The 7,201-nt window shown below is 53.8% G+C and overlaps 1 long non-coding RNA gene across 1 annotated transcript in view; it reads left to right on the forward strand.

Annotated features, from left to right (window-relative positions):
* Positions 1-5,965, forward strand: part of LOC122200555 — a 7,473-nt gene extending 1,508 nt beyond the window's left edge. The window contains exons 2-3 of the long non-coding RNA XR_006193855.1: positions 1,624-1,688; positions 5,773-5,965. This is a non-coding gene — a long non-coding RNA (uncharacterized LOC122200555). The remainder of the gene's footprint in view (positions 1-1,623; positions 1,689-5,772) is intronic.
* Positions 5,966-7,201: the final 1,236 nt, after the last annotated feature.

The raw sequence follows: 7,201 nt of genomic DNA on the forward strand, positions 1-7,201 counted from the left end.
CTCTAAAGGCTGAAACCAAAGAAAAATGCCACAACAGCTAAAAGCCTTCTGTGTGTCAGAGGTTCGAGGCTTGTTTGCCTTCTCAATTGGTACAAAATGCGCATCAACCACAACACTTCTGAGGGGATTCTCTGGTCCCTCTGCCAGAGCAGGGGGCCTTGGAGGTGACCGCACCAAACAGGGAGTCTTGGAGACCGCACCAAACAGGGAGTCTTGGAGACGTTAAGCAGTAGGAGCAGAGGGGAAGGGGCAGCCTCTTTCACATACACCCTCATTGATCCTGTCCCTCCAGTGGGGACCTGGGGGAGGCACTCAGAGCAGTAGGCTGATCGCTAAGGTGCTCTGTCCAGCTAGGGTGCTGGTGCTCCAGAGTAGGGAGCAAAAGAGAAGAGGGGAGGTGAGTAGGGAGTGGAGGTGAGAGGGCCAGGGAGAATGAAAACGCAGCCTGTTGGTGGTTTCTTCTTTTTTTAAGAGCCACAAGCTGAGATCAAAGGTGATATTTTTACAGCAACTGAAATAGAAAACCACTGGGCGCACAGTGGGAGGTGAGCGGCCGGAACACAGGCCCCTTTATGCAGCCTGCGGCCACAGCAAGCACGCTACCCTCTGCCGAGTGCCATGGGGCGTGGGGGACAGTGTGCCCTCCGTCTTCCCGACTCAGCTCCCAGAAAGAAGTAAGGGGGATGAGCCACAGCCCTCGGCGTCAGGAGAAGAAACGGTGGGCAGTGAAGGATGGTGGTGAGTGAGCACCCAGGGCCCCACCACCCTCACCATTCCTGCTGCGGGGGTCAGAGTTACAGCTGGCCCCGCTCCATCCTCTCAGAGCCCTGTAAGCGAGGCTTACAGTTTCCCCCTGGGCTCCGGAGGAGAAAACCAAGGCTGCAGGGGGGAAAATGACTCGGTCAAGTCCCAAGGGAGTTGGGAGTAAATTCAGGACTAGAACCTCCGGGCTCCCGGTCCAACACCCTTTCTGTTCTCTGAAATCGCTCCCACACTGACACGCCACGTCACTTATGGAACTGCCTCTGTCACTGGCCCTAGCTGGCCCTGGCAGAACTGGAGCCATACGCCGCTGTACTACGGGCCTTCACAGTGCCATCACTGGACCAGCAGCAAGAAATGCACATTCTCAGGCCCAACCCAGACTTACTGAACCAGAAATTCCGGCAGGGTTTCCCAGTGCTTAGTATTTTTTTTTTTTAATGTTTATTTTTGAGAGAGAGAGAGAGAGCACAAGTGGGGGAGGAGGAGACACAGAAGTCAAAGCAGGCTTCAGGCTCTGGGCCGGCAGCACAAAACTCCATGCGGGGCTCGAACTCATGAACTGAGAGATCACGGCCTGAGCAGAAGGCTGATGCTTAACGGACTGAGCCACCCAGGCACCCCTCCCCCCTCACCCCAGAGTTTAATATTTTAATGAGCTCTCTGGGTGATTCTGGTGCAAGCTAAGTTTGAGAATCACTGTACTGCATTACCTCAGTTTCCACATCTGCAGTTCAGGGAAAATTACAATGCCCGTCTCATAAGACTGAGCCCATTATCTGCTAACACATATGCTTGGTGTGTACCCTGTGCCAGGCATCCTTCTAAGCCCTTTAAAAATAATAACTGATTTAATTGCAGGACCCTCTGAAATAGGAACGAATAGCATCCTCATAACACCGAGGAGGAAATGGAGGCACAGAGAGGTAAAGTTACTTGGCTAGGGTCCCCAGCTAGTAAGTGGCAGAGCTCTGGAATCTAAGCTCCTCACAGGTAACCAACAGGAAGTCTCCAGCAGAGGGTCTGGCTCCCAGAATGTGTTCCAGGCACGGCTGAGGATATGATGATGGCAGTTGCTATTACCTCACCTGAAGCTGAGATGATGAAACGCATTTTGGAAACGTACAATCTGCTGTCTTGTCAAGAGGGAAAAATGAGTTAGCCGCAAAGGCAGGCCTCAGTGTCTAAGACCCAAGGGCGGCCCACGGGCCCTCACCATTCACGCAGTTTTAAAACCACAATATACTATCTTGGTCTTCTGGAAACGTCCCAGTTTGCTGCAGGGAAGAGCGTGGGCTAGAACCTTAGTTTGGCCACTCAGGGGCTGTGTGACCTTGTACCAGTCACCTCACCTGTCTGCACCTCCTTTTCTTCATCTGTGAAGTAGATGGTGACAGTCTTAGCCTTGCAGGGTTCCTGTGAGGGTTGTGCCCTGCCCAGAGCATGCACGGAGCTGGCCATCAAAACGAGGCTTGCCCGCTCTCTTTCCCCCTCCCTGGGGCTACCTCCGTGGAAAGACCAGTTCTGGACCCAGAAAAAACTTGAAAGAAGAAATAACTTCCCAAGTGCTCAAAATGCATTTATCCTCCAGCCTCCCCGCCCTTTTCCAGATCTTGAAATAGCCACCCCAGCCAGGGGTTCTGGGGAGAAACACTGGCACCTGCCGCATCCAGGCAGGGAGTTAAGTAACTTGTAAAGGGAAGAGTGTCCCCTGCGTGCCACCACCATTGGCCAGGCCTCCGCAATCAGTGCAAGCATCTGAGCGTCCGCCTGCGGTGACGCATTTTGGCCCAGACATCTGAAGCTCGTTAGCTGCCTGCCCCCCGGGGGACTGACCCTGCTTGGTGAGAATTATCCCAGAGCCACAGAGGATGGAGCAAACGAAGACTAGGTGAGGTGTGGCTACAAAAGGGGGGAGCATAGTCTCCTAAGCGGCCTCTGGGGACCCCTGAAGAGTGGAGGAGACCGGGAGAAAGCCCCGGGGCTGGGCCCAGCTCCAGCCCAGCCACCAGCTCCCTGGCTGCGTAAACCGGAGGCATGGGGTGGCAGGGGGGGGTCCCTCTCCCTCTTTGGGCCTCAGTTTCCCCAGGTGTACTTTAGAGGAGGGGTGATCAAGGCACACACTGAGGGCCTTCCAGGCTGACACTGTGGGGTCCCAGCCTGACCTAGAATTCCTGGCCTCTGAGGTTTAGCCCAGTGCTGACAGGAGGTGAGTGATGGGTGGTGGGTGGGAAGATAACTCAGGAATGGAGAACCAATGATTCCTCCCTTGGGCCCAGACAGCAGAGGGGAGTTGGCAGGGAAAAACCAGAAAGTGATGCTGCATTTTAGAACAGTCAGCTGGGTGCCCTCTCGGTGCCCATGGGTGGCAGAGATGAGGTGAGTCTCCACCTGGGCAGATGGCGGGGGTCAAGGCGGGGGAGTCCACCCTGCCATCAAGATAGGCCGCTGTTAACTTTCATCTAGCAGTTTTGATTGGCTCCTTATTTTATGCCAAGCACTATTCTAAAAACACTGTGCACATAATAAAATCATTTGACCCTTTCACTGGTGGCCGGTCCTGGGTGATTGACCAGCCTAGAGTCTGACCCTCACCTGGCCAGTCCTGGCATTGGCCTTTTTCAAGGCACCCAGAGAGGTCAAACAGACTGGCCCTCACCATGTCGCTCAAGATCAATACCTCCTCCCCTCACTGTTAAAACTGACACGGGAGAGTCTCCTTTTCCGCTGACAGGAGTGCTCTTGTCCCTCCCCGGTCTCCTTCCCTCCTGGCAGCCGAGCCTCTGGGAAACTGTTGCCTGCTGGGCCCGGAATATGACCAAAGGGGCGAGGAGGACTAGTACAGAGGGTGGTTCACACGGGTTTGGTGAATCCCGATGAACCGTTTTCACTCTGACCGGAGAGGCCTTCTGTGGGGACCTGGACGGGCATGTCCCTCAGACAGCGACTCTGACTTACTGGACAGCATGGCCAAAGTGGGCTTCTCTGAACTTTGACTTTTCTCTGGACACCTCATACCTGGGTGGCTGTGTTCTTTCTTTGGGTGGCTCAGTATCGCTGATGACCAGGCTAGACAGCTGTGTCTTGAGTCAGGGAGACTTTTTGATTCATTTACCTCTCATGGGGCAACCTTATTACTGGCATTTCTAAGAAAAGCCTTAGAGAGAGGCAGGGACCACCCAAGTTCACACACCCAGTCAGGACTGGGGCAACCCTGGATTCCCAGACCATTTTCTTTTTTAATTTTTTTTTTAACGTTTTTTATTTATTTATGAGACAGAGAGAGACAGAGCATGAACGGGGGAGGGTCAGAGAGAGGGAGACACAGAATCTGAAGCAGGCTCCAGGCTCTGAGCTGTCAGCACAGAGCCCGACGCGGGGCTCGAACTCACGGACCTCGAGATCATGACCTGAGCCGAAGTCGGCCGCTCAACCGACTGAGCCACCCAGGCCCCCCCTCCCAGACCATTTTCAATTAAATAGTTCATCACTTTCAAATATGAAAAAATGAATTCTCTCAGTGCAAAAAAAAAAAATTAGAAAATACAGTAAGCAAAAGCAAAATACCTTTAGTTTGTTTCTCCGAGAAACTTCCATTACCCGTTCCCATCCCTTTTCTCTCCCTGGGGGCTCAGCCACACTCCCCCAGCCCCAGCCATAATCAATACCTCATCTCCTTTTGCCAACAGCTGTTCCCTGAGGAATAAGCCTTGACAGCAGATCCTGGAAGACAGCCTCAGACCGGAGGCTGGAAAGGCCTGGCGTCTCTTCCGGAACAGCACAGCTTCCGCCCAAATGGAAATGTTTAAATGCAGGATATAGCGGGGAATACTCCCGGCTAGAAGCCCAGAGCCTGCAACCAGCCCTGCCCGGTCTGTGGATCAACTGAGCGACCTTGGGCCGGTCCCTGCCCTCTCAGTTTCTCCCACTGTAAAATGAAGACTTGAACTTGACCGAGTGTTTCCCCCACGGCCTTTATCAGTCGGTCAGCTTGTTGTGGGCAAAGACCATGCCCTCTCCGTATAAGTGGACCATAGAATTTAGAGTCAGAGGACAGGGCTCCAGCTCCCCGTCACTCCCTAGCTGTCTGACCGTGCACGGGGCACCACACCACTCTGTGCTCTGCTCCCCCATAGAAAAACACAGGCCAGAGTGCTTGTCCTCTGTGTGTCCCACGGCTGTCATAGATCCCGCGAGAGGTGGACCTTAGAGACCTGTGAGCAACACAGGGCGAGATGCTCTGCCGGGGTGTTACTCCAGGGTACCCCCTGCTTGCCCAGTGCCTGGCTCCGTCCTGGCTCAGGGGGTCTGGCCCAGGCTTGTAGATGGAGCCTGTGCCTGCCCGTGGGCACACGGAGCTCTGGCAAGAGGAGTGTGTAGACCCTGGGCCCGGCCCACCGTATGAAGTGTCAGTAACGTTGCCCAGAGGGCCTCGGGGCCCATGACATCATGGACAGCAGTTTCCATGTTGGAGCTCACAGAGCTAAGGCCATTTTAAAACACAGCACTGCCTTTTTTCCTTTCTTTCTTTTTCCACTTTGGCTATGACATGGAATGTGAGAGCAGCTAAACTATTGCGGGAAGGAGAAGAGGCTGGGTTCATAGACTGACTCTGCTTTCTGGGGTCCTAAAAACAATGCCAAACCTGGGAGGTCTGGCCCCTGCTTCCTCATGCCCACCTTGACCCCTCTCCAGGCTGCCCTGACGGGACCAGGGGGGTGGCCAGTCATGGTCTGCCTCTGGTTCCCAGGTAACCTTTCTGGACCTCAGCTTGCCATTTGTTATGGACCGGATGTTCATGCTCACGCCCCCCGCCCCAGATTCCGATGTTGGGTCCCTATTCCCCCGTGCCGCCCCCTACGGTTTGATGGTATTTGAGGTAGGGCCTTTGGTAGATAATTAGATGAGGGCATGAAGGTGGGGTTCCCATGACGAGATTAGCGTCTTTATAAGAGGCAGAGACATCAGAGCTCACTTTCTCTGTCTCTCTCCCTGCGTGTGCACCAATAGGTTGTGAGACGGTGGCCATCTGCAAGCTGGGAGGTGAGCCCTCAGCAAGAACCAATCTGTCAGCACCTTGATCTGGGACTTCCCAGCATCCAGAACTGTGAGGCGTAGATGTCTGCTGTTTAGGCCATCCAGTCTATGGTATGTTGTTCCAGCAGCCTGAGTGGACTAAGGCGCATCTACGAAACAAGGAAAATAATCCCTCCCCTAGCTATCGCTGATGAGAATAATGCAATAATAGCTAACCGTTTATTTTGTCACGCGTTCATTCGGTCACTATTTCTGAAACACCTATGAAACGGGCACCGTTTAGGAGCTGGGGTGCAGCAGCGAGCAAAGCAGACAGAAACCCCTGCTCTCATGGAGCTGAATTCCAGTCTGCGAAGACAGACAGTAACCAGAGAAAGAAGTGGGGGATAGAGTATGGCCGATGGATGGCGGTGAGCGCTGAGGAGGAAAAGCCGGCCTGGAGGGAGGATCAGAGTGCCAGGAGGGAGGGGCAGGGTGCACTCTGATATAGGGTGGTCTGGACAGGTGGCCCTGAGAAGGAGATGGGCCGTGTGTTCACTTCCCCGGCTATGGAAAGACACTGACTCTTGTGGGAAGCAGCGTACAAGTGTGAAATGATCTCTAGGTATGTCTCCTGTGCCCCCAGAGCCCTCAGCTCCATTCTGGGCGCAGGCAGGGCTCTGAAGCGTTAAAGGCATAGCTATCGATGGTACAGTCTCATTTTCCCTGTTACATGCAATGTAATGGGCCTTTGCTAAACAGCTCTTCTGTGTCAGACACCAGAGGATGGATGCCTGGGGGTGCCAGAGAGAACCCAGACATGCTGCCTAACGAAGCAGACTGAGTGTCAGGAAGCTTGGGCTCCGGGCCTGGCCCTGCTGCTGGCTGACGATAGGACCTTAGATAGGGGACCACCCTCTCTGGGCCTCAGTTGGGGATGGCGGTTTCTTTCTGGGGTGATGAAAATGTTCTCAAATTAGATAGTGGTCCCGGTTGCACAACTTTGTGAGCATACTATAATCCACTGAATTGAACATTTAAATTTTTATTTATTTATTTAGTTAGTTAGTTAGTGAGTTAGTTAGTTTTGAGCATGAGCGGGGGGAGGGGCAGAAAGAGAGGCAGACAGAGGATCCGGAGCAGGCTCTGCACTGACAGCAGAGCCCAACGTGGGGCTCAAACCCACGAACCATGAGGTCATGACCTGAGCCAAAGTCAGACGCTTAAACAACCGAGCCACCCAGGCGCCCCTAATCCACTGAACTGCACATTTAAAAAAACAACAGCAACGATGGGGTGCCTGGGTGGCTTAGTCTGTTGAGCATCCAACGCTTGCTTTTGGCCCAGGTCATGATCCCAAAGTTGTGGGATTGAGCCCCGCATTGAGCCCTGTGTCGGGCTCCACACTGAGCACGGAGGCTGC

This window comes from Panthera leo, chromosome D1 (genome assembly GCF_018350215.1).
Source record: "Panthera leo isolate Ple1 chromosome D1, P.leo_Ple1_pat1.1, whole genome shotgun sequence".
Classification (NCBI taxonomy): domain Eukaryota; kingdom Metazoa; phylum Chordata; class Mammalia; order Carnivora; family Felidae; genus Panthera; species Panthera leo.